The sequence below is a fragment of the Artemia franciscana genome, chromosome 3 (assembly GCF_032884065.1).
Source record: "Artemia franciscana chromosome 3, ASM3288406v1, whole genome shotgun sequence".
NCBI lineage: Eukaryota > Metazoa > Arthropoda > Branchiopoda > Anostraca > Artemiidae > Artemia > Artemia franciscana.
The window spans coordinates 42,411,338-42,417,337 of NC_088865.1; the positions used below are offsets into that span (position 1 = coordinate 42,411,338).

Consider the following 6,000-nt stretch of genomic DNA (forward strand, 5'->3'; position numbering starts at 1 on the left):
GAAAATTCCCTCCTGAACAACAGAGCAGATCGTAATTTTTTTTTTTTTTTTTTTTTTTTTTTTTTTTTTTTTTTTTTTTTTTTTTTTTATGAGTCACGAAAATTTGGAAATCAATTTGGTTTTTCAGCAGGGTGTATTTTTTTATTTTGCTTCAGAAAACGGGGCCTATTGCAATAAAGCCCAAACGTTATTGTAGCTAGATAATATTTAAGGACGAATTATCCAGTCACAAGGAACAAGCATTTTGAAGAGAAAAAAAGATTTAGCAGCTGTTAGTATAAATGCTATTTAGGTATTGTTTTAGATATTAGGTAGGTAGGCTACTATTTTGGTGGAAATACTGGTAAACTTACTAGAATGGGCTTAAATTGACAGGCATTTGATATATAAACGTTAGACATTATGATTTTCTACTTGTTTTAGTCGGTTTTTTATGGCACTTGGTATTAACCAAGTGACATATAGCAATCGCCAATTCTGTCGGTCTGTCTGTCTGTCGGTCTGTCGGTCCCGGTTTTGCTACTTTAGGCACTTCCAGGTAAGCTAGGACGATGAAATTTGGCAGGCGTATCAGGGACGGGACCAGCTTAAATTAGAAATAGTCGTTTTCCCAATGTGACCATCTGGGGGGGAGTAGGGGGCCGGTGAATTCGGAAAAATAGAAAAAATGAAGTATTTTTAACTTATGAATGGGTGATGGGATCTTAATGAAATTTGATGTTTGGAATGATATTGTGTCTCAGAGCTCTTATTTTAAATCCCGACCGGATCTGATGACATTGGGGGGAGTTGGAGGGGGGGAACCTAAAATCTTGGAAAACGCTTAGAGTGGAGGGATCGGGATGAAACTTGATGGGAAAAATAAGCACAAGTCCCAGATACATGATTGACATAATCGGAACGGATCCGCTATCTTTGGGGTAGTTGGGGGGGGGGGGGGGGGTAATTCTGAAAATTAGAAAAAATGAGGTATTTTTAACTTACGAACGGGTGATCGGATCTCAATGAAATTTGAGGTTTAGAAGGATATCGTGTTTTAGAGCTCTTATATTAAATCCCGACTGGATCTGGTGACATTGGGGGGAGTTGGGAGGGGGAAACCTAAAACTTGGAAAACACTTGGAGTGGAGGGATCGAGATGAAACTTGGTGGGAAAAATAAACACAAGTGCTAAATACATGATTGACATAAACGAAACGGATCCGCTCTCTTTGGGATAGTGGGGGGGGGGGGGTATTTCTGAAAAATTAGAAAAAATGAGGTATTTTTAACTTACGAACGGGTTATCGGATCTCAATGAAATTTGATATTTAGAAGGATATCGTGTCTCAAAGCTCTTATTTTAAATCCTGACTGGATCTGTTGACGTTGGGGGATGTTTGGGGTGGGGAAACCTAAAATCATGGCAAACGCTTAGATTGGAGGGATCGGGATGAAACTTGGTTGGAAAAATAAGTAGAAGTATTACATACGTGATTTACATAATTGGAACGGATCCGATCTATTGGGGGGGGGGGGGGTAATTCTGAAAAGTAAGAAAAAAATGACGTATTTTTAACTTACGAAGGAGTGATCGGATCTTCATGAAACTTCATATTTAGAAGGACCTCGTAACTCAGATCTCTTATTTTAAATCTCAACCGGATCAAGCGTAATTGGGGGGGACCGGAAATCTTAGTAATTACTTAAAGCGTTGAGATCAGGATGAAACTGGATGGGAAGAATAAAAACCTGTCTAAGATACGTGACTGGCATAACCGGACCGGATCTGCTCTCTTTGGTGGAATTGGAGGGGGGTAATTTTGAAAATTGAGGTATTTGTAACTTAAGAAAGGGTGACCAGATCTTAATGAAATTTGATATTTAGAAGGACCTTGTGCTTTAAAGTTCTTATTTAAATTCCGACCAGATCCTTTGACGTTGGGGGAGTTGGAGGGGGAAACCGGAATTCTTGGAAAACATGAAAATTGGGGTATTTTTATCTTACGAATATATGATCGGATCTTGTATATATATGATATATATATGATGAAATTTGATTTTTAGAAAGAATTCATGTCTCAGAGCTCTTATTTCAAATTCCGACCAGATCGTTTGACATTGGGGGGAGCTGGAGGGGGAAATCTTGGAAAAACACTTGGAGTGTAGGAATCGGGATGAAGCTTGGTGGATAGAATAAACAAATGTCCTTGATACGTGATTGACAGAATCGTACTGGATTCGCTCTCTTTGGGGGAGTTGGGGGGAGGGGTTCAATGATTTGGCGAGTTTGGTGCTTCTGGACGTGCTAGGACGATGAAAATTGATAGGCGTGTCAGGGAGCTGCACAATTTGACTTGATAAAGTCGTTTTCCCAGATTCGACCATCTGGGGGGCTAAAGGGAGAGGAAAAATTAGAAAAAACGAGGTTTTATAACTTACGAGTGGGTGATCGGATCTTAATGAATTTTGATATTTAGAAGGACATCGTGACTCAGAGCTCTTATTTTAAATCCTGACCGGCATTAAGCCTCTTATTTTCCTTTTTAAATCAATCTATTGATTCATAGAATTTTGTTAGAGCTCATACCATATGATCTCTTGGCTCTTAGCTCTTCTCGCCTCGTCACAAGTGCCATATGAGCTCTTAGCTCTTGTTTTTTTTTTTTTTCATACCTCGGAAACACAAGTTCTGCTTATGGTTCCTATTTAGTTTTCTTTTCTCTCCTCTTGATGGCTAAACTTTGTATAGCCAAATTTATGAAATATAAGTGGTGATTCTTGGTTTCTCGGAAGAAAAAAAACCCACTCATTTCTTGAAATTCCAAGTGCCGATTAAGATGAATCGGTATTCACGATTGGTATTTACCAAGGTATTTACCATATTGATATTTACTAAGGGTGATGAATCTGGTTGTTTGAATTTATGAAGTAGAAACTTACTCAATCACATATGTCTGAAAAGATTAGAAAAAATTACGAACTCAGTTTTTAATGAAATTGACCTCGAAATGCTTGGCACGAGCAGGCACCAAAAAAAAAAAGAAAAAAAAGTGAAATATCAATAAGAAATAAATTAAAAATGTGGCATCAAACAGCTTACGAAGGTGTAGCTCTCTTTAGGAAATTTAGCTGTCTTATTTACTGTCCATTGTCATATTCTTAAGGCAGGACGGACTCTCAAGGAATCTTCCTATACCTCCCATGTTAAACGTATGGAGTTTGCCTGGCGTTCCTGAATTAGTGATTTCGGTGGTATTTATGTCAATAGAAATAAAAAAATCTGGTAAATATTTTGATCTAATCAAATCTTAAAGCCGACAATCATTTTTTTTACAATTCCAAAATAATTATAAAACCTGTTTCGGGTTTGCATTCTAGATTGCTATATTCGACGCTGTTGTTGTGGTGTATCAAAAAATAAAGCAAAAAATGTTCTATTCAACAATCAGGAACTTATTTCTATAATATATACTTCCTGGCTGCAGTCCCTTCAAATACTTTACATATTTGTGTTCCGAAGTCAAAAATTCCCCTCAAAAGACTATATTCAGCTGTAATCGGAGCGTGTGAGAATGCATAAATTACACCAAGGGACTAACCACTCGGATTGTTCAGGAGCGACTCATTCAAGTATTAGTTAGTTGTAACCTTTTTAAACTGAGTCTAAAGAATAAGTAGCGTGCAGACACCAAACTGCTGGTTAATAAATACATTAAGAAATTATATTGTATAAAATAATTACAAGAATAATTGCTAAGGATAACCTGCCCCTTAGCGTATTTTTGAGTGAGAAACCCCTTAAGTTCGACCCTCTTATGTTTGTTTAGTTGAAGCGACGAAGAAAACTGATACCTTTGTATTTGACCGACTTGCCGACTAAGAAAAAGAATTGACACGGAAGTTATATTTTTGGACTTTTGCTAGGCCTTAAGCGTTTAATAACTCTTTTTCTTTCTCTTCTTTGCACTTACTCTTTTTATTAATTTAGAAAGTTAGAAAGTCTTTGGGAGCCAACAGAGTGTTGATGTTTGAATTTTTACGGACAAAAACCATTGTCAAATGTAACTAATGAATTTTGCTTATTTGTTTTCACGGTTCAACGTCCCTAAAACTTTTTGAAGCAACTGAAAGAAAATCTTAGAAAGTTGCAATTTTCGGGGATGAAGAGACCAGAATGGGCCTAGGAGGGAAGGAATGTTCTCATTTTCATGTGCTTGGTACTTTGGCAGTAAATACCAAACGATTAGTCAGTAAAAAGTATCAAACGGTTGTCATTAAATAGAGGCTCATCATTGCTTGCTGATTTTGCCGGCATTTGTTTTCCTGATTATGCAAGCTAAAGTGTAAAAAACTGTGAATAAGCAAGCAAGAAATGTTAACAAATTGTCAAACAACCGTTAGTAAAAAAAAAGTCAAAAAGTCAAACAATTTGAAGCAAAATCAGCTGTTGGTCTATCAATGTTTGATTATTTCTCCAGTTTGATTACTCTTGTGATTATGCACATTCAGAGCTAATTTTTATTATTTGAGTTAGTAAAACGATTCAATTCTATGATTTACCCCTAATTTTGTTATTTTTTTTTTTGTTATCTCTCTCTCCTTTCTTCATTTTTCTGTGTTAGATTGTTTGGCATTAGTACATTGTTAATATAATTTAGAATTAGAGATGTTTTTTTCCTATAACTACACTGGTTTGTTGCTGTAATGAGTTCTTAGCAATAGTAATCTTGTATAAGAGAAAATAAATAAATAGAATATATTTTTTAGCTGTTACATCAGAGTGAAATAATGGAAGAATCGGTTTTAGGATATTTGACTGTATTTAAAGACTTATCTTTTGCACAGAGGGGGGGGGGGAGTTATTTTAGGTATACAAAGTATAGTAAAACTATCCTCAACTCAAAACCATACTTTCTAACAGTGTGTATTCGTGAAAGAAAGGATAATGGCTATTGAAAAATAGGAACTTGTATACTACATCAGAACCAAATATTGTGTTGGACCAATCATTACAGCTCTCTTATATAGAGGGAATGAGGTATAAGTTTTGACAAAAGGTGTGTCGCATTCGCCTTTTGAATGACCGTGGCTGATTTGACATTAGTTTATGTTTTAGATTAGACAAATATTTATCTCAACCATACGATCAATAACAGTATGTGGCACGAAATTTTGCGATGGATTTTTTTTAGTAGGATTCCAATAACCTAAAAACAATCTCAAAAGTTGACCTCAGGTAGTTCGGGGCTCTGTATTCATTACCATCTTGTAAAGAAAATAGGTATTAACCTTAAAAAATATAATAAGTGACTGAATCTTATAGTAGCCGACTCACAAAAAACTTTTAATTTAATGAATGACAATGCATTGGTAGAAAAGCTGTTCAATGCATTTCAAATTGATTTCTATTTCCTTAGAATAATTGTATGTTTTTCCATTAGAGCACAAGTAGTTAAATGCCTAAATGTATTTTCCAATCCTTGCCCAACGTTCCGTGATGTGCCCAAGGAATTTATTGATAATCCAACTGTCGTAGACCGTTGGAAAATTTTAAAAAGTAGCCGAATGGATATGCAGGAACCGATAATAAATGAAGCTGATGCTAAGGATATGACATTCAGTTCTCTAAAATCAACAATTTTACAGGAATTAATTTCGTTAAAACTTCTTCTTCTTTCGGTCTTTTCCCCCTTGAAATGTGGGTTAATGCTATTAAGTGTTGGGTGTTACCGTCCCGAGTAATCTAAAGTGAGATTGTCATATTAATGATATTGTACAGTTTGTAAGTGCCATATTCTCCATCCTTAAGATCCGTAAAAAATGTAAATGTCATGAATCGCACTGTGAGGATTTTCCTCGTATTTTTACGCCCGATCTTTGAGTGATCACCTTTCGAACCCAATGAGAAATCCCCTGACGAATGCCCTAACGAGGACAGGCGAGGTTTAAAATCTAGTGCTTTTCCGGTGCCATGAGAGGACTTGGCGTCTCTTCTTCGTCATAAGCTCCTTTCTCATC

At 36.1% G+C, this 6,000-nt stretch overlaps 1 protein-coding gene across 1 annotated transcript in view; it reads left to right on the forward strand.

Moving 5' to 3' along the window:
* Positions 1 to 6,000, forward strand: part of LOC136025280 (uncharacterized) — a gene marked incomplete in the record, with an annotated part of 60,602 nt that overhangs the window by 54,149 nt on the left and 453 nt on the right.